The sequence below is a fragment of the Oncorhynchus tshawytscha genome, unplaced genomic scaffold, assembly GCF_018296145.1.
Source record: "Oncorhynchus tshawytscha isolate Ot180627B unplaced genomic scaffold, Otsh_v2.0 Un_contig_2339_pilon_pilon, whole genome shotgun sequence".
In the NCBI taxonomy this organism is placed as follows: domain Eukaryota; kingdom Metazoa; phylum Chordata; class Actinopteri; order Salmoniformes; family Salmonidae; genus Oncorhynchus; species Oncorhynchus tshawytscha.
The window spans coordinates 232,501-255,000 of NW_024609751.1; the positions used below are offsets into that span (position 1 = coordinate 232,501).

At 44.7% G+C, this 22,500-nt stretch overlaps 1 pseudogene; it reads left to right on the forward strand.

The window, feature by feature from the left end:
- Window positions 1-22,500, forward strand: part of LOC121845728 — an 86,373-nt pseudogene that overhangs the window by 44,989 nt on the left and 18,884 nt on the right.

Here is a 22,500-nt window from a genome sequence, read left to right on the forward strand (position 1 = left end):
GTGTGTAGTGACCAATGACCCCCACTACTAAACCCAGAACCAGTAGACCTTGTCTAGGTGTGACCAATAACCCCCCACTACTAAACCCAGAACCAGTAGACCTTGTCTAGGTGTGTAGTGACCAATGACCCCCACTACTAAACCCAGAACCAGTAGACCTTGTCTAGGTGTGACCAATAACCCCCCACTACTAAACCCAGAACCAGTAGACCTTGTCTAGGTGTGACCAATAACCCCCACTACTAAACCCAGAACCAGTAGACCTTGTCTAGGTGTGACCAATAACCCCCCCTACTACTAAACCCAGAACCAGTAGACCTTGTCTAGGTGTGACCAATAACCCCCACTACTAAACCCAGAACCAGTAGACCTTGTCTAGGTGTGACCAATAACCCCCCACTACTAAACCCAGAACCAGTAGACCTTGTCTAGGTGTGTAGTGACCAATGACCCCCCACTACTAAACCCAGAACCAGTAGACCTTGTCTAGGTGTGACCAATAACCCCCCACTACTAAACCCAGAACCAGTAGACCTTGTCTAGGTGTGACCAATAACCCCCACTACTAAACCCAGAACCAGTAGACCTTGTCTAGGTGTGACCAATAACCCCCCACTACTAAACCCAGAACCAGTAGACCTTGTCTAGGTGTGACCAATAACCCCCACTACTAAACCCAGAACCAGTAGACCTTGTCTAGGTGTGACCAATAACCCCCACTACTAAACTCAGAACCAGTAGACCTTGTCTAGGTGTGACCAATAACCCCCCACTACTAAACTCAGAACCAGTAGACTTAACAGACTTGTCCTTTCTCTCTCTTTTTCATCCTCACCCCCACCACTGTGTGTGTGTGTGTGTGTGTGTGCGTGTGTGTGTGTGTGTGTGTTTGCATGTGTGTGTGTGTGTGTGTGTGTGTGTGTGTGTGTGTGTGTGTGTAGAAGCAGCTGTGGGGTGATGTTGGAGCTGTGAGTGGGGGAAAGATTGATAGTGAGGTTTGGAAGGTAAGTATCTCTCCTCTAGACTCTGTCTGGGTTCAGGGTTCTATCTGTCTGGGTTCAGGGTTCTATCTGTCTGAGTTCAGGGTTCTATCTGTCTGGGTTCAGGGTTCTATCTGTCTGGGTTCAGGGTTCTATCTGTCTGAGTTCAGGGTTCTATCTGTCTGGGTTCAGGGTTCTATCTGTCTGAGTTCAGGGTTCTATCTGTCTGGGTTCAGGGTTCTATCTGTCTGTCTTCAGGGTTCTATCTGTCTGGGTTCAGGGTTCTATCTGTCTGAGATCAGGGTTCTATCTGTCTGAGTTCAGGGTTCTATCTGTCTGGGTTCAGGGTTCTATCTGTCTATCTGTCTGTCTGGCTAGTTGGCTGGCTGTCTGTCTCTGTCTGATGATGTAATGAGTGAGCATGATGTCATATCTGTGCACCAGGACCTGCAGGCGGCCACGGTGAACCCTGACCCCAGCTTGAAGGAGTTTGAGGGAGCTACGCTCAGATATGCATCGCTACGGTAACACACACACAGACACAGACAGACAGACCTCTATAAAAGGTGATATTGTTGCGTACCCAAAGGCAGGAGGAAACTGCGAGCCAGACAGTCACAGGTTCTTATTCTTCTGTCTCCCACCCCCCCATCCCCCCATCCCTCCCCCCCAGGATCCCTCTCCCACTGGAAGAGGAGGAGTCTAACAGAGACCCTGAGGCCAAGGTGAGAGGCCCACCACGTGTGTCCTCTGTCTGTGTGTGTTGTTGTGATGCTGTGTGTGGAGAGAGAGAGAGAGAGGGTTGTCAGTGTGGGCTGTCTGAGAGCTGTACAACACTGCCCCTCTGTGGACAGACTGAGAACTGCACTGCTGCTATGATCTATAGGTCTCTCTCTCTCTTTTAACAAATTAACAGTAAACATTACACTCACAGAAGTTTCACAAGAAAATAGACATTTAAAATATATTACTGTCTATGTACAGTGTTGTAACAATGTGTGGAAGGTTGTGAAATCGCTTCCTTTTAGGTGGTTGTAGAATTTAGAATGTAACGGCTCTTTTCTGGATTTTGATAATTAGTGGGTATCAGCCTAATTCTGCTCTGCATTATTTGGTATTTTACGTTGTACACGGAGGATATTTTTGCAGAATTCTCAATTTGATCTCTCTCTCTCTCTCTCTCTCTCTCTCTCTCTCTCTCTCTCTCTCTCTCTCTCTCTCTCTCTCTCTCTCTCTCTCTCTCTCTCTCTCTCTCTCTCTCTCTCTCTCTCTTGTCAGTCTGTGTTGAGGTCAAATTAATAGTTGATGAATAGACTGCTGAAAATGAGCTTTCCCTCCTCTCCCTCTCCCCCTCCTTCTCTCCCTCCTCTCTCGGGGTTCAGTCAAAGGCTATGTAGGGTTCAGTCTGTCTATCTCTTCCATTAGAACCATCCCTCCACCACCCCTCCATCCTTCCATCCTTCCACCCTTCCATCCCTCCACCCCTCCTACCTCATCCCTCCATCCCTCCATCCTTCCATCCTTCCACCACCCCTCCATCCCTCCACCCCTCCATACCTCATCCCTCCATCCCTCCATCCCTCCACCACCCCTCCATCCCTCCACCCCTCCATACCTCATCCCTCCACCCCTCCATTCCTCCATCCCCCACCCTTCCACCCCTCCATCCCCCCCACCCTTCCATCCCTCATCCCTCCATCCCTCCATCCCTCCACCCTCCATCCCTCCATCCCCCACCCTTCCATCCCTCATCCCTCCATCCCTCCACCCCTCCATCCCCCACCCTTCCATCCTCATCCCTCATCCCTCCACCCCTCCACCCTTTCATCCCTCCATCCCTCCATCCCTCCACCCCTCCATCCCTCCATCCCTCCACCCCTTCATCCCTCTATCCCTCCATACCTCCACCCCTCCATCCCTCCATCCCTCCAACCCTCCATCCCTCCATCCCCCCACCCTTCCATCCCTCCATCCCTCCACCCCTCCATCCCTCCACCCTCCACCCCTCCACCCTTTCATCCCTCCATCCCTCCACCCCTCCATCCCTCCATCCCTCCATCCCTCCACCCCTTCATCCCTCTATCCCTCCACCCCTCCATCCCTCCATCCCTCCACCCTTCCATCCCTCCATCCCTCCATCCCTCCATCCCTCCATCCCTCCACCCTTCCATCCCTCCATCCCTCCATCCCTCCACCCGTCCATCCCTCCACCCTTCCACCTTACACACACAATTATTAGATTGTATGGTATGTGTAACCTGCGTCTGTCTGTCTGTGTGTGTGTGTGTGTGTAGTGTTTTGCGGTGCAGTCTCTGGGTTGGGTAGAGATGGCAGAAGAGGACCTGTCGCCAGGGAAGAGTAGCGTTGCCGTTAACAACTGTATCCGACAGCTATCCTACTGCAAGAGCAACATCAGAGACACGGTCGGCATCTGGGGAGAGGTGAGAGAGAGAGAGCAGGAGATAAGGATGGAGGGAAGAAAGAGGAGGAGATAAGGATGGCGGAAGAAAGAGGAGATAAGGAGGAAAGAGGAGGAGATAAGGAAGAAAGAGGAGGAGATAAGGAAGAAAGAGGAGGAGATAAGGAAGAAAGAGGAGGAGATAAGGAAGAAAGAGGAGGAGATAAGGATGGAAGGAAGAAAGAGGAGGAGATAAGGAAGAAAGAGGAGGAGATAAGGATGGAAGGAAGAAAGAGGAGGAGATAAGGATGGAAGGAAGAAAGAGGAGGAGATAAGGAAGAAAGAGGAGGAGATAAGGATGGAAGGAAGAAAGGAGGAGATAATGGAGAAAGGAGGAGATAAGGATGGAAGGAAGAAAGAGGAGGAGATAAGGATGGAGGGAAGAAAGAGGAGGAGATAAGGATGGAAGGAAGAAAGAGGAGGAGATAAGGAAGAAAGAGGAGGAGATAAGGATGGAAGGAAGAAAGAGGAGGAGATAAGGAAGAAAGAGGAGGAGATAAGGATGGAAGGAAGAAAGATGAGGAGATAAGGAAGAAAGAGGAGGAGATAAGGATGGAAGGAAGAAAGAGGAGGAGATAAGGATGGAAGGAAGAAAGATGAGGCGATAAGGAAGAAAGAGGAGGAGATAAGGAAGAAAGAGGAGGAGATAAGGAAGAAAGAGGAGGAGATAAGGATGGAAGGAAGAAAGAGGAGGAGATAAGGATGGAAGGAAGAAAGATGAGGCGATAAGGAAGAAAGAGGAGGAGATAAGGATGGAAGGAAGAAAGAGGAGGAGATAAGGAAGAAAGAGGAGGGGATAAGGAAGAAAGAGGAGGAGATAAGGATGGAAGGAAGAAAGATGAGGCGATAAGGAAGAAAGAGGAGGAGATAAGGAAGAAAGAGGAGGAGATAAGGATGGAAGGAAGAAAGAGGAGGAGATAAGGAAGAAAGAGGAGGAGATAAGGATGGAAGGAAGAAAGAGGAGGAGATAAGGATGGAGGGAAGAAAGAGGAGGAGATAAGGATGGAGGGAAGAAAGAGGAGGAGATAAGGAAGAAAGAGGAGGAGATAAGGATGGAAGGAAGAAAGAGGAGGAGATAAGGATGGAAGGAAGTTAGAGGAGGAGATAAGGATGGAAGGAAGTTAGAGGAGGAGAAAAGAGAGGATAAGAGAGGGAGAGATGTGCTATTTCAGAGTGTTGATGTCTTCACAATTATTCTGCAATATAGTAAAACATATAGAAAAACCCTTGAATAAGTAGGTGTGTCCAAACTTTAGACTGGTACTTTAATCTACGGCCATTCAGACCAATATCAAGGATTCATGTGTGTGTGTGTGTGTGTGTGTGTGTGTGTGTGTGTGTGTGTGTGTGTGTGTGTGTGTGTGTGTGTGTGTGTGTGTGTGTGCAGGGTCAGGACATGTATCTGGTTCTGGTGAACAACATGTTGAACCTGGTTGATCCTACGGACCGTTGTCTTGGCAACGTGCTTCATTCTCAGCCAATAGCAAGCATTCGTGTCTGGGGGTCGGCCGTGACAATGTCAGGTGAGTCACCATGACAACCCCCCACACACACACACACACTCACACACACACACACACACACACACAGTGAAAGGTCAGAGTGATTGATTGGGAGAGGGGGATGACAGGAAAGAGGAGAAGAGGAGTGATTGATTGATGAAAGATTACCCAAGTAACCCTGGGACTAAACAGCTCCCTCTGCAACTGGATCCTGGACTTCCTGACGGGCCGCCCCCTCAACCCGGGGCCCTCAGGGGTACGTGCTCAGTCCCCTTCTGTACTCCCTGTTCATTCATGACTGCACGACTCCAACACCATCATTAAATTTGCTGACAACACAACAGTGGTCTGATCACCGACAACGATGAGATGGCCTACAGGGAGGAGGTCAGAGACCTGGTGGTACCAGAACAACAACCTCTCCCTCAACGTGATCAAGACACAGGAGCTGATCATGGACTATAGGACTAAAAGAGGACCGAACAGGCCCCCATTCTCATCGACGGGGTTGTAGTGGAGCGGGTTGAGAGTTTCAAGTTCCTTGGTGTCCACATCACCAACAAACTATCATGGTCCAAACACACCAAAACAGTTGTGAAGAGGGCACGACAAAACCTTTTCCCCCTCAGGAGACTGAAAAGATTTGGCATTGGTCCTCAGATCCTCAAAAGGTTCTACAGCTGCACCATCGAGAGCATGACTGGTTGCATCACCACCTGGCATGGAAACTGCTCGGCCTCCGACCGCAAGCCACTACAGAGGGTAGTGCGAACGGCCCAGTACATCACTGGGGCCAAGCTTCCTGCCATCCAGGACCTCTATACCAGGCGGTGTCAGAGGAAGGCCCTAAACATGGTCAAGACTCCAGCCACCCTAGTCATAGACTGTTCTCTCTGCTACCGCACGGCAAGCGGTGCCGGAGCGCCAAGTCCAAGAGGAAACTTGTGTTTAAAGCAAATGAAGAAATCAAACAAAAACAAAACAAATGAAACTGAACAAAAAGGCGTTTTACAGGGGATCAAATTACTGTCATCTACAAACATGTGGTTCCCTTAATCGTGAGGCCAATTATATCAAATTACTGCATCTACATCAGTGGTTCCCTGTGGCGTGAGGCGTCGACAGGGGGTCAAATTACTGTCATCTACATCAGTGGTTCCCTGTGGCGTGAGGCGTCGACAGGGGGTCAAATTACTGGCATCTACATCAGTGGTTCCCTGTGGCGTGAGGCGTCGACAGGGGGTCAAATTACTGGCATCTACATCAGTGGTTCCCTGTGGCGTGAGGCGTCGACAGGGGGTCAAATTACTGTCATCTACATCAGTGGTTCCTGTGGCGTGAGGCGTCGACAGGGGGTCAAATTACTGCCATCTACATCAGTGGTTCCCTGTGGCGTGAGGCGTCGACAGGGGGTCAAATTACTGTCATGTGGTTCCCTGTGGCGTGAGGCGTCGACAGGGGGTCAAATTACTGTCATCTACATCAGTGGTTCCCTGTGGCGTGAGGCGTCGACAGGGAGTCAAATTACTGGCATCTACATCAGTGGTTCCCTGTGGCGTGAGGCGTCGACAGGGGGTCAAATTACTGGCATCTACATCAGTGGTTCCCTGTGGCGTGAGGCGTCGACAGGGGGTCAAATTACTGGTTTAAAAGGCATCGACAGCCTTGGTCAGGGAGAACTTTCCAGAAAGACAACCATCTCTACAGGCCTTTATGGTAGAGTGGCCAGACGGAAGCCACTCCTCAGTAAAAGGCACGACAGCCTGCTTGAGTTTGCCAAAAGGCACCTAAAGCGACTCTCAGACCATGAGAAACAAGATCCTCTGGTCTGATGAAACCAAGATTTTACTCTTTGGCCTGAATGCCAAGCGTCACGTCTGGAGGAAACCTGGCACCATCCCTACGGTGAAGCATGGTGGTGGCAGCATTACAGGGGATGTTTTTCAGCGTTCCCTGAGGACTGGGAGACTAGTCAGGATCAAGGGAAAGATGAACAGAGCAAATTACAGAGAGATCCTTGATGAAAACCTGTTCCAGAGCACTCAGGACCTCAGACTGGGGTGAAGGTTCCCTTCCAACAGTACAACGATCCTAAGCACACAGCTAAGACAACGCAGGAGTGGCTTCGGGACAAATCTCTGAATGTCCTTGAGTAGCTCAGCCAGAGCCCGGGCTTGAACCCGATCGAACATCTCTGGAGAGACCTGAAAATAGCTGTGCAGCGACGCTCCCCATCCAACCTGACAGAGCTTGAGAGGATCTGCAGAGAAGAATGGGAGAAACTCCAGGCCTTTATGGTACAGGTGGCCAAGCTTGTAGCATCATACCCAAGAAGACTGGAGGCTGTAATCGCAAAGGTGCTTCAACAAAGTACTGAGTAAAGGGTCTGAATACCATGAAAATGTGATATTTCAGTTTTTAAATACATTTGAAAGAAATGTTGCTTTGTCATTATGGGGTATTGTGGGTTTTTATTGTGTGTAGGTTGATGAGGGTTTTAAAACAATTTAATCAAATTTAGAACAAGGCTATAACCTAACAAAATGAAATAAGTAAAAAGAGAATGAATGTACTGTATATAACATGTTGGAATCCTTGTTCCTCAGCAGGAGATCTTGTGTGGTAGTAGATGTAATCCTTGTTCCTCAGCAGGAGGTCTTGTGTGGTAGTAGATGTAATCCTTGTTCCTCCTCAGCAGGAGGTCTTGTGTGGTAGTAGATGTAATCCTTGTTCCTCCTCAGCAGGAGGTCTTGTGTGGTAGTAGATGTAATCCTTGTTCCTCCTCAGCAGGAGGTCTTGTGTGGTAGTAGATGTAATCCTTGTTCCTCCTATCAGGAGGTTTTGTGTGGTAGTAGATGTAATCCTTGTTCCTCAGCAGGAGGTCTTGTGTGGTAGTAGATGTAATCCTTGTTCCTAAGCAGGAGATATTGTGTGGTAGTAGATGTAATCCTTGTTCCTCCTCAGCAGGAGGTCTTGTGTGGTAGTAGATGTAATCCTTGTTCCTCCTCAACAGGAGGTTTTGTGTGGTAGTAGATGTAATCCTTGTTCCTCAGCAGGAGGTCTTGTGTGGTAGTAGATGTAATCCTTGTTCCTCCTCAGCAGGAGGTTTTGTATGGTAGTAGATGTAATCCTTGTTCCTCAGCAGGAGGTCTTGTGTGGTAGTAGATGTAATCCTTGTTCCTCCTCAGCAGGAGGTCTTGTGTGGTAGTAGATGTAATCCTTGTTCCTCAGCAGGAGGTCTTGTGTGGTAGTAGATGTAATCCTTGTTCCTCCTCAGCAGGAGGTTTTGTGTGGTAGTAGATGTAATCCTTGTTCCTAAGCAGGAGGTGTTGTGTGGTAGTAGATGTAATCCTTGTTCCTCCTCAGCAGGAGGTCTTGTGTGGTAGAAGATGTAATCCTTGTTCCTCAGCAGGAGGTGTTGTGTGGTAGTAGATGTAATCCTTGTTCCTCCTAGCAGGAGGTCTTGTGTGGTAGTAGATGTAATCCTTGTTCCTCCTCAGCAGGAGATCTTGTGTGGTAGTAGATGTAATCCTTGTTCCTCAGCAGGAGGTCTTGTTGGTAGTAGATGTAATCCTTGTTCCTCAGCAGGAGGTCTTGTGTGGTAGTAGATGTAATCCTTGTTCCTCCTCAGCAGGAGGTCTTGTGTGGTAGTAGATGTAATCCTTGTTCCTCCTCAGCAGGAGGTCTTGTGTGGTAGTAGATGTAATCCTTGTTCCTCCTATCAGGAGGTTTTGTGTGGTAGTAGATGTAATCCTTGTTCCTCCTCAGCAGGAGGTGTTGTGTGGTAGTAGATGTAATCCTTGTTCCTCAGCAGGAGGTGTTGTGTGGTAGTAGATGTAATCCTTGTTCCTCAGCAGGAGGTCTTGTGTGGTAGTAGATGTAATCCTTGTTCCTCCAAGCAGGAGGTGTTGTGTGGTAGTAGATGTAATCCTTGTTCCTCCTCAGCAGGAGATCTTGTGTGGTAGTAGATGTAATCCTTGTTCCTAAGCAGGAGGTGTTGTGTGGTAGTAGATGTAATCCTTGTTCCTCAGCAGGAGGTCTTGTGTGGTAGTAGATGTAATCCTTGTTCCTCAGCAGGAGGTTTTGTGTGGTAGTAGATGTAATCCTTGTTCCTCAGCAGGAGGTCTTGTGTGGTAGTAGATGTAATCCTTGTTCCTAAGCAGGAGATATTGTGTGGTAGTAGATGTAATCCTTGTTCCTCAACAGGAGGTCTTGTGTGGTAGTAGATGTAATCCTTGTTCCTAAGCAGGAGGTGTTGTGTGGTAGTAGATGTAATCCTTGTTCCTCCTAGCAGGAGGTCTTGTGTGGTAGTAGATGTAATCCTTGTTCCTCAGCAGGAGGTGTTGTGTGGTAGTAGATGTAATCCTTGTTCCTCCTCAGCAGGAGGTCTTGTGTGGTAGTAGATGTAATCCTTGTTCCTCAGCAGGAGGTGTTGTGTGGTAGTAGATGTAATCCTTGTTCCTCCTCAGCAGGAGGTCTTGTGTGGTAGTAGATGTAATCCTTGTTCCTCAGCAGGAGGTGTTGTGTGGTAGTAGATGTAATCCTTGTTCCTCAGCAGGAGGTGTTGTGTGGTAGTAGATGTAATCCTTGTTCCCTATCAGGAGGTCTTGCTGAGATTTTGTGTTTTTCTCTCCTCCTCCTCCTCCTCTCCTCGTCTCCTCTATTCCTTTACTCCTCTAATCCTCTCCTCGTCTCCTCTACTCCTCTCCTCGTCTCCTTCGTCTCTCCTCCCTTCCTCATTCCTCTCCTCCACTCCTCTCCTCTCCTCCTGTCTTCCAGTCGATGTCTCCTCCTTGTCCTCTCCTCCTCCTCTCCTCAGGAGGTCTTGTCCTCCTCCTAGTAGATGTCCTCTCCTCCTCTCTCTCTCCTCCTCTCCTCCTTCTCCTCTCCTCTCCTCTCCTCCTCTCCTCCTCTCCTCCTCTCCCCACCTCTCTTTAACTAACTCCTCCCTCCTCCCTTGCTTCCTGGACTCAGAGAGGTAAACATGTTCTTGTTCTCCCCTATCCTTTCCTTCTCCTCCTCCTCTCCTCTCCCTCCCCTATCCTTCTCCTCCCTCCTCCTCCTCTCCCCCTATCCTTCTACTCTCCTCTCCCCTATCCTTCTCCTCCTCTCCTCCTCCTCTCCCCTATCCTTCTCTCCTCTCTCCCTATCCTCTCTCCTCCTCTCCTCCTCTCCCCCTATCCTTCTCCTCCTCTCTCTCCCCTATCCTTCTCCTCCTCTCCTCCTCCTCTCCCCCTCCTCTCCCTCTCCTCTCCCCTATCCTTCTCCTCCTCTCCTCCTCCTCTCCCCCTCCTTCTCCTCTCCTCTCCTTCTCCTCCTCTCCTCCTCCTCTCTCCCTATCCTTCTCCTCTCCTCTCCTCTATCCTTCTCCTCCTCTCCTCCTCCTCTCTCCCTATCCTCTCTCCTCCTCCCCTATCCTCTCCTCCTCTCCTCCTCCTCCTCTCCTCCTCCTCTCTCCCTATCCTTCTCTTCTCCTCTCCTCTCCTCTCCTTCTCCTCCTCTCCTCCTCCTCTCTCCTCCCTTCCTAACTACTCCTTCTCCCTCTCTCCCCTATCCTCTCTTCTCCTCCTCCTCCTCCCCCTCCTTCTCCTCTCTCCTCCTCCTATCCCCTATCCTTCTCCTCCTCTCCTCCTCCTCTCCCCTATCCTTCTCCTCCTCTCCTTTCATCCCCCAATCCTCCTCCCTCTCCCTCCTCTCCTCTCCTCTCCTCTCCCTCCTCTCCTCTCCTCTCCTCTCTCTGATGTTCTGGTTATTGTTTAATTTCCTCAGCCTTACTGTCTTCAATGTGTTTACCAGTTGTTAACTCTCCTCTCCTCCTCTGTTAATCCTCTCCTCCTCTGTTAACCCTCCTCTCCTCTGTTAACCCTCTCCTCTCCTCCTCTGTTCTCCTCTCCTCTAACCTCCTCCTCTGTTAACCCTCTCCTCTCCTCCTCTGTTAACCCTCTCCTCTCCTCTGTTAACCCTCTCCTCTCCTCCTCTGTTAACCCTCTCCTCTCCTCCTCTGTTAACCCTCCTCTCCTCCTCTGTTAACCCTCTCCTCTCCTCCTCTGTTAACCCTCTCCTCCTCTGTTAACCCTCTCCTCTCCTCCTCTGTTAACCCTCTCCTCCTCCTCTGTTAACCCTCTCCTCCTCTGTTAACCCTCTCCTCCTCTGTTAACCCTCTCCTCTCCTCTGTTAACCCTCTCCTCTCCTCCTCTGTTAACCTCCTCTCCTCTGTTAACCCTCTGTTAACCCCTCCTCTCCTCTGTTAACCCTCTCCTCTCCTCCTCTGTTAACCCTCCTCCTCTGTTAACCCTCTCCTCCTCTGTTAACCATCCCTCTCCTCTTAACCCTCCTCCTCCTCTGTTAACCCTCCTCTCCTCCTCTGTTAACCTCTCCTCTCCTCCTCTGTTAACCCTCCCTCCTCCTCTGTTAACTCCTCTCCTCCTCTGTTAACCCTCTCCTCTCCTCCTCTGTTAACCATCCCTCTCTCTGTTAACCCTCTCCTCTCCTCCTCTGTTAACCCTCTCCTCTCCTCCTCTGTTAACCCTCTCCTCTCCTCCTCTGTTAACCCTCTCCTCTCCTCTGTTAACCCTCTCCTCTCCTCCTCTGTTAACCCTCTCCTCTCCTCTGTTAACCCTCTCTCCTCCTCTGTTAACCCTCTCCTCCTCTGTTAACCCTCTCCTCTCCTCCTCTGTTAACCCTCTCCTCCTCTGTTAACCTCTCCTCCTTCTCTGTTAACCCTCTCCTCTCCCTCTGTTAACCCTCTCCTCTCCTTCTCTGTTAACCTCTCCTCCTCTGTTAACCCTCTCCCTCCTCTGTTAACCCTCTCCTCTCCTCCTCTGTTAACCCTCTCCCTCTCCTCCTCTGTTAACCCTCTCCTCCTCTGTTAACCTCTCTCTCCTCCTCTGTTAACCCTCTCCTCCTCTGTTAATCCTCTCCTCCTCTGTTAACCCCTCCTCTCCTCCTCTGTTAACCCTCTCCTCCTCTGTTAATCCTCTCCTCCTCTGTTAACCCTCTCCTCTCCTCCTCTGTTAACCCTCTCTCTCCTCCTCTGTTAACCCTCTCCTCCTCTGTTAACCTTCTCCTCTCCTTCTCTGTTAACCCTCTCTCTCCTTCTCTGTTAACCCTCTCCTCTCCTCCTCTGTTAACCCTCTCCTCTCCTCCTCTGTTAATCCTCTCCTCCTCTGTTAAACCTCTCCTCTCCTCCTCTGTTAACCCTCTCCTCTCCTCCTCTGTTAACCCTCTCCTCCTCTGTTAACCCTCTCCTCTCCTGCTCTGTTAACCCTCTCCTCTCCTGCTCTGTTAACCCTCTCCTCTCCTCCCCAGGGACTTTGCGTACGTAGCGAGGGATAAGGACACCAGGATTCTGAAGTGTCATGTGTTCCGTTGTGACACTCCAGCTAAAGCCATCGCTACCAGCCTCCACCTCATCTGCTCTAGGGTGAGTAACCTACACCCTACTCCCTGTACCCTATACCCTGTACCCTACTCCCTGTACCCTATACTATACACCCTGAACCCTACTCCCTGTACCCAACACGCCAGCTAAAGCCATCGCTACCAGCCTCCACCTCATCTGCTCTAGGGTGAGTAACCTACACCCTACTCCCTGTACCCTACTCCCTGTACCCTACACCCTATACCCTGTACCCTATACTATACACCCTGAACCCTACTCCCTGTACCATATACCCTATACTCTACACCCTATACCCTACTCTCTACTCCCTACTCCCTGTACCATATACCCTATACTCTACACTCTATACCCTACTCCCTACTCCCTACTCCCTGTACCATATACCCTATACGCTACACCCTATACCCTACAATCTGTACCCTACACTCTGTACCCTATACCCAACACGCCAGCTAAAGCCATCACTACCAGCCTCCACCTCATCTGCTCTAGGGTGAGTAACCTACACCCTACTCCCTGTACCCTATACCCTGTACCCTATACTATACACCCTGAACCCTATACCCTACACCCTGTACCCTACACTCTGTACCCTATACCCTATACCCTGTACCCTACTCCCTATACCCTGTACCCTACTCCCTGTACCCTATACTATACACCCTGTACCCTATACCCTATACCCTCTACCCTACTCCCTGTATCCTATACTATACACCCTGAACCCTATACCCTACACCCTGTACCCTACACTATGTACCCTATACCCTACTCCCTGTACCCTACTCCCTATACCCTACACTCTGTACCCTATACCCTATACCATACTCCCTGTACCCTACTCCCTGTACTCTACTCCCTGTACCCTATACCTTGCAACCTATACTCTACTCCCTATACCCTACATCTGTACCCTATACCTTACACTCTGTACCCTATACCCTACACTCTGTACCCTATACCATATACCCTACTCCCTATACCCTACTCCCTGTACCCTACTTCCTATACCCTACACTCTGTACCCTATACCCTACTCCCTGTACCCTACACCGTGTACCCTACACCCTGTACCCTATACCCTACTCCCTGTACCCTACTCCCTATAGCTTATACCCTATACTCTACACCCTGTACCCTATACCGTATACCCTACACCGTGTACCCTACATCCTGTACCCTATACCCTACACCGTGAACCCTACACACTGTACCCTACATCCTATACCATATACAATATACTCAACACTGTACACTACACCCTATACCCTACCCCCTATACCCTACTCCCTGTACCCTATACCCTACTCCCTGTACCCTATACCCTACTCCCTGTACACTATACCCTACACCGTGTACCCTACACCCTGTACCCATACCCTATACCCTACTCCCTGTACCCTGTACCCTACACCCTGTACCCTATATCCTACACCCTGTACCCTATATCCTACACCCTATACCCTACACCCTGTACCCTACACCCTGTACCCTACACACTGTACCCTACACCTTATACCCTTGACCCTATACCCTGTACCCTATACCCTACACCCTGTACCCTATACCATAAACCATATACCCTAAACACAGTACCCTACACCCTTTACCCTATACCCTACACCCTGTACCCTACACACTGCACCCTACACCTTGTACCCTATACCCTACACCCTACACCCTCTACCCTACACCCTGTACCCTATACCCTGTACCCTATACTCTGTACCCTGTACCCTACACCCTGTACCCTACACCCCATACCCTCTAGCCTATACCCTACTCCTTGTACCCTATACTCTACACTTTGTACCCTATACCCTACTCCTTGTACCCTATACCCTACTCCTTGTACCCTATACTCTACACCATGTACCCTGTACCCTACACCCTGTACCCTATACCCTCACCCTGTACCCGATACCCTACACACTGTACCCTACACCCTATACCATATACAATACACCCTACACCCTGTACCCTATACCCTGTACCCTATACCATATATAATTTACCCTGTACTCTATACCCTGTACCCTATACCATATATAATTTACCCTGTACCCTGTACCATATATAATTTACCCTGTACCCTACACCCTATACCATATATAATTTACCCTGTACCCTATACCCTATACCATATATAATTTACCCTATACCATATATAATTTACCCTATACCCTGTACCCTATACCATATATAATTTACCCTGTACCCTATACCCTATACCATATATAATTTACCCTGTACCCTACTCCCTTTACCATACACATTCTACCCTACACCCTATATCCTATAGCCTATATCCCGCACCCTTTACCCTGTACCCTACTCCCTTTACCATACACACTCTACCCTACACCCTCTACCCTACACCCTGTACCCTACACCCAGTACCCTACAACCTATAGCCAACACCCTATACCCTACAACCTATAACCTATATCCTATACCCTAAACCCTATACCCTTCAACCTATATCCTAAACCCTATACCCTACAACCTATAGCCTACACTCTATACCGTACAACCTATAACCTATATCCTATACCCTAAACCCTAAACCCTTCAACCTATAGCCTACACCCTATACCCTAAACCTATACCCAACACTCTATACCCTACAACCTATAGCCTACACTCTATACCCTAAACCTATACCCAACACTCTATACCCTACAACCTATAGCCTACACTCTATACCCTACAACCTATAGCCTACACTCTATACCCTACAACCTATAGCCTACACTCTATACCCTACAACCTATAGCCTACACTCTATACCCTACAACCTATACCCTATAACCTGTACCCTATACCCTACACCCTCTACCCTACACCCTGTACCCTACACCCTGTACCTACACCCTACAACCTATAGCCTATATCCTATACCCTACAACCTATATCCTATATCCTATACCCTATACCCTATACCCTACAGCCTATAGCCTACACTCTATACCCTACAACCTATAACCTATCTCATATACCCTAAACCCTATACCCTACAACCTATAGCCTACACTCTACCCTACAACCTATAACCTATATCCTATACCCTAAACCCTATACCCTACAACCTATAGCCTACACTCTATACCCTTCAACCTATAGCCTACACCCTATACCCTAAACCTACACCCTACAGTTTATACCCTACAACCTATAGCCTGTACCCTACACCCTATACCCTACAACCTATAGCCTATACCCTACATGCTATACCCTACACGCTATACCCTACACTCTATACCCTATACCATACACTATAAAACCTATAGCCTACAGCCTAGGACACACTCTACAACCTATACCCTATACCCTATACCCTACACTCTAAAACCTATACCCTACACCCTATATCCTATACCCTACACTTCTTGCGGTCAATTTGCAGTCTACAAATGATTTGTAATTATGTTCCGGGTAGTCCCTGTCTAGTGTCCTAGTCCCTGTCCAGTGTCCCTGTCTAGTGTCCTCGTCCCTGTCTAGTGTCCTAGTCTCTGTCTAGTGTCCTCGTCCCTGTCTAGTGTCCTAGTCCCTGTCTAGTGTCCTGGTCCCTGTCTAGTGTCCTAGTCCCTGTCTAGTGTCCTAGTCCCTGTCTAGTGTCCTAGTTCCTGTCTAGTGTCCTGGTCCCTGTCTAGTGTCCTAGTCCCTGTCTAATGTCCTAGTTCCTGTCTAGTGTCCCTGTCCCCGTCTAGTGTCCTAGTCCCTATCTAGTGTCCTAGTTCCCGTCTAGTGTCCTGGTCCCTGTCTAGTGTCCTAGTCCCTGTCTAGTGTCCTGGTCCCTGTCTAGTGTCCTAGTCCCTGTCTAGTGTCCTAGTCCCTGTCTAGTGCCCTAGTCCCTGTCTAGTGCCCTAGTCCCTGTCTAGTGTCCTAGTCTCTGTCTAGTGTCCTAGTTCCTGTCTATTGTCTTAGTCCCTGTCTAGTGTCCTAGTTCCTGTCTAGTGTCCTAGTCCCTGTCTAGTGTCCAAGTCCCTGTCTAGTGTCCTAGTCCCAGTCTAGTGCCAAGTCCCTGTCTAGTGTCCTAGTTCCTGTCTAGTGTCCTAGTCCCTGTCTAGTGTCCTAGTTCCTGTCTAGTGTCCTAGTCCTGTCTAGTGTCCTAGTCCCTGTCTAGTGTCCTAGTTCCTGTCTAGTGTCCTAGTCCCTGTCTAGTGTCCTAGTTCCTGTCTAGTGTCCTAGTCCCTGTCTAGTGTCCTAGTCCCTGTCTAGTGTCCCTGTCTAGTGTTCTGGTCCCTGTCTAGTGTCAGAGCGAGAGGGGGATGGAGAGAGAGAGAGGGAAGGAGAGGGGGATGAGAGAGGGAGAGAGAGAAAGAGGGAGAGAGCAATGCAGAGGAGAGTGGCAAAACCTAAGTTTATCCATCATTTATTGGTGTGTTGCAGAGAAGAATATATTTTAGAGAGGGAGAGACGGAGAGAGAGAGAGAGAGAGAGGGAGAGACGGAGAGATGGAGAGAGAGAGAGAGAGCTAGAGGGAGAGACGGAGAGATGGAGAGAGAGAGAGCTAGAGAGTTAGAGGGAGAAGAGAGAGGCTGACCTGGTTAGCTGTGTGTGCAGAGCAGAGTAGACTTAGAGGGGAGGGGAGTGTCACTCCCCAGGTGATTTGGCGAGACAGCTTGACACTCTTTCAAGAGAGAAATTGTCTCTTGGGTTATTCTAACTAATTTACTCCTTCTCTCCTCCTCTCTTCTCCCCTCCTCTCTGCTCCTCTCTTCTCCTCTCCCCTCCTCTCGTCTCCCCTCCTCTCCTCTCCTCTCATTTGTAGATCATGTCGGAGCGTAAGCATGCTAAAGCGTTATCAGGGGCGTTGTCAGGGGGCGTGTCTCTACACGACAGAATGCAGTCAGGACTAGACCTCCCACTACAAGGTACTCTACTCTACTGTAATCTACTCTACTCTACTCTACTATAATCTATTCTACTGGAATCTACTTTGCTCTACTGTAATCTACTCTGCTCTACTGTAATCTACTTTGCTCTACTGTAATCTACTCTACTCTACTCTGCTCTACTGTAATCTACTCTACTCTACTCTGCTCTACTGTAATCTACTCTACTCTGCTCTACTGTAATCTACTCTACTCGGCTCTACTGTAATCTACTCTACTCTACTCTGCTCTACTGTACTCTACTGTACTGCACTACTCGACTCTGCTTTATACTGTATCACATATACTGTATACTGTATCACATATACTGTATCACATATACTGTACCACATATACTGTATACTGTATCACATATACTGTATAGTGTATCACATATACTGTATCACATATACTGTATCACATATACTGTATCACATATACTGTACCACATATACTGTATACTGTATCACATATACTGTACCACTTATACTGTATATTGTATCACATATACTGTATAGTGTATCACATATACTGTACCACATATACTGTATAATGTATCACATATACTGTACCACATATACTGTATACTGTATCACATATACTGTATCACATATACTGTATACTGTATCACATATACTGTATCACATATACTGTATACTGTATCACATATACTGTATCACATATACTGTATCACATATACTGTATCACACATACTGTATACTGTATCACGTATCACATATACTGTATCACATATACTGTATACTGTATCACATATACTGTATCACATATACTGTACCACATATACTGTATACTGTATCACATATACTGTACCACTTATACTGTATATTGTATCATATATACTGTATAGTGTATCACATACTGTATCACATATACTGTACCACATATACTGTATAATGTATCACATATACTGTACCACATATACTGTATCACATATACTGTATACTGTATCACATATACTGTATCACATATACTGTATCACATACTGTATCACATACTGTATACTGTATCACATATAGTGTATCACATATACTGTATACTGTATCACATATACTGTATCACATATACTGTATCACATATACTGTATACTGTATCACATATACTGTACCACATATACTGTATACTGTATCACATATACTGTATACTGTATCACATAAACTGTATCACATATACTGTATCACATATACTGTATCACACATACTGTATACTGTATCACATATACTGTATCACATATACTGTATACTGTATCACATATACTGTATAATGTATCACATATACTGTATAATGTATCACATATACTGGGGACTGTATCACATATACTGTATCACATATACTGTATCACATATACTGTATACTGTATCACATATACTGTATACTGTATCACATATACTGTATCACATATACTGTATACTGCATCACATATACTGTATCACATATACTGTATCACATATACTGTATACTGTATCACATATACTGTATTCTGTATCACATATACTGTATCACATATACTGCATCACATATACTGCATCACATATACTGCATCACATATACTGCATCACATATACTGTATCACATATACTGTATTCTGTATCACATATACTGTATACTGTATCACATATACTGTATTCTGTATCACATATACTGTATACTGTATCACATACTGTATTCTGTATCACATATACTGTATACTGTATCACACATACTGTATACTGTATCACATATACTGTATCACATATACTGTATACTGTATCACATATACTGTATACTGTATCACATATACTGTATACTGTATCACATATACTGTATCACATATACTGTATACTGTATCACATATACTGTATCACATATACTGTATCACATATACTGTATCACATACTGTATCACATATACTGTATACTGTATCACATATACTGTATTCTGTATCACATATACTGTATACTGTATCACATATACTGTATACTGTATCACATATACTGTATCACATATACTGTATACTGTATCACATACTGTATTCTGTATCACATATACTGTATCACATATACTGTATACTGTATCACATATACTGTATCACATATACTGTATCACATATACTGTATACTGTATCACATATACTGTATACTGTATCACATATACTGTATCACATATACTGTATCACATATACTGTATCACATATACTGTATACTGTATCACATATACTGTATCACATATACTGTATACTGTATCACATACTGTATTCTGTATCACATATACTGTATACTGTATCACATATACTGTATACTGTATCACATATATATTCTGTATCACATATACTGTATACTGTATCACATATACTGTATACTGTATCACATATACTGTATCACATATACTGTATACTGTATCACATATACTGTATACTGTATCACATATACTGTACACATATACTGTATCACATATACTGTATACTGTATCACATATACTGTATCACATATACTGTATCACATATACTGTATACTGTATCACATATACTGTATACTGTATCACATATACTGTATTCTGTATCACATATACTGTATACTGTATCACATATACTGTATACTGTATCACATATACTGTATCACATATACTGTATACTGTATCACTGTATACTGTATCACATATACTGTATCACATATACTGTATACTGTATCACATATACTGTATTCTGTATCACATATACTGTATACTGTATCACATATACTGTATACTGTATCACATATACTGTATACTGTATCACATATACTGTATACTGTATCACATATACTGTATACTGTATCACATATACTGTATACTGTATCACATATACTGTATACTGTATCACATATACTGTATACTGTATCACATATACTGTATCACATATACTGTATACTGTATCACATATACTGTATTCTGTATCACATATACTGTATACTGTATCACACATATATACTGTATCACATATACTGTATCACATATACTGTATACTGTATCACATATATATACTGTATCACATATACTGTATCACATATACTGTATACTGTATCACATATACTGTATACATATGTATCACATATACTGTATACTGTATCACATATACTATACTGTATCACATATACTGTATACTGTATCACATATACTGTATCACATATACTGTATCATATACTGTATACTGTATCACATATACTGTATCACATATACTGTATACTGTATCACATATACTGTACACATATACTGTATCACATATACTGTATACTGTATCACATATACTGTCTCACATATACTGTATCACATATACTGTATACTGTATCACATATACTGTATCACACATACTGTATACTGTATCACATATACTGTATACTGTATCACATATACTGTATACTGTATCACATATACTGTATACTGTATCACATATACTGTCACATATACTGTATCACACATACTGTATACTGTATCACATATACTGTATACTGTATCACATATACTGTATCACATATACTGTATCACATATACTGTATACTGTATCACATATACTGTATACTGTATCACATATACTGTATCACATATACTGTATACTGTATCACATATACTGTATCACACATATACTGTATCACATATACTGTATACTGTATCACATATATATCACATATACTGTATCACATATACTGTATACTGTATCACATATACTGTATATATACTGTATCACATATATACTGTATACTGTATCACATATACTATACTGTATCACATATACTGTATCACATATACTGTATACTGTATCACATATACTGCATCACATATACTGTATCACATATACTGTATCACATATACTGTATCTGTATCACATACTGTATCACATATACTGTATCACATATACTGTATACTGTATCACATATACTGTATCACATATACTGTATCACATACTGTATCACATATACTGTATCACATATACTGTATCACATATACATATACTGTATCACATATACTGTATCACATATACTGTATCACATATACTGTATAGTGTATCACATATACTGTATCACATATACTGTATCACATATACTGTATACTGCATCACATATACTGTATCACATATACTGTATACTGTATCACATATACTGTATACTGTATCACATATACTGTATCACATATACTGTATCACATATACTGTATACTGTATCACATATACTGTATCACATATACTGTCACATATACTGTATCACATATACTGTATCACATATACTGTATACTGTATCACATATACTGTATCACATATACTGCATCACATATACTGTATCACATATACTGTATCACATATACTGTATCACATATACTGTATAGTGTATCACATATACTGTATCACATATACTGTATCACATATACTGTATACTGTATCACATATACTGTATCACATATACTGTATACTGTATCACATATACTGTATCACATATACTGTATACTGTATCACATATACTGTATCACATATACTGCATCACATATACTGTATCACATATACTGTATCACATATACTGTATCACATATACTGTATAGTGTATCACATATACTGTATCACATATACTGTATCACATATACTGTATACTGTATCACATATACTGTATCACATATACTGTATCACATATACTGTATACTGTATCACATATACTGTATCACATATACTGTATACTGTATCACATATACTGTATCACATATACTGTATACTGTATCACATATACTGTATCACATATACTGTATACTGTATCACATATACTGCATATATACTGCATCACATATATCACATATACTGTATCACATATACTGTATCACATATACTGTATACTGTATCACATATACTGTATACATATACTGTATCACATATACTGTATACTGTATCACACATACTGTATCACATATACTGTATACTGTATCACATATACTGTATCACATATACTGTATATATCACATATACTGTATCACATATACTGTATACTGTATCACATATACTGTATCACATATACTGTATACTGTATCACATATACTGTATTCTGTATCACATATACTGTATCACATATACTGTATAGTGTATCACATATACTGTATCACATATACTGTATCACATATACTGTATACTGTATCACATATACTGTATCACATATACTGTATCACATATACTGTATACTGTATCACATATACTGTATTCTGTATCACATATACTGTATACTGTATCACATATACTGTATACTGTATCACATATACTGTATTCTGTATCACATAT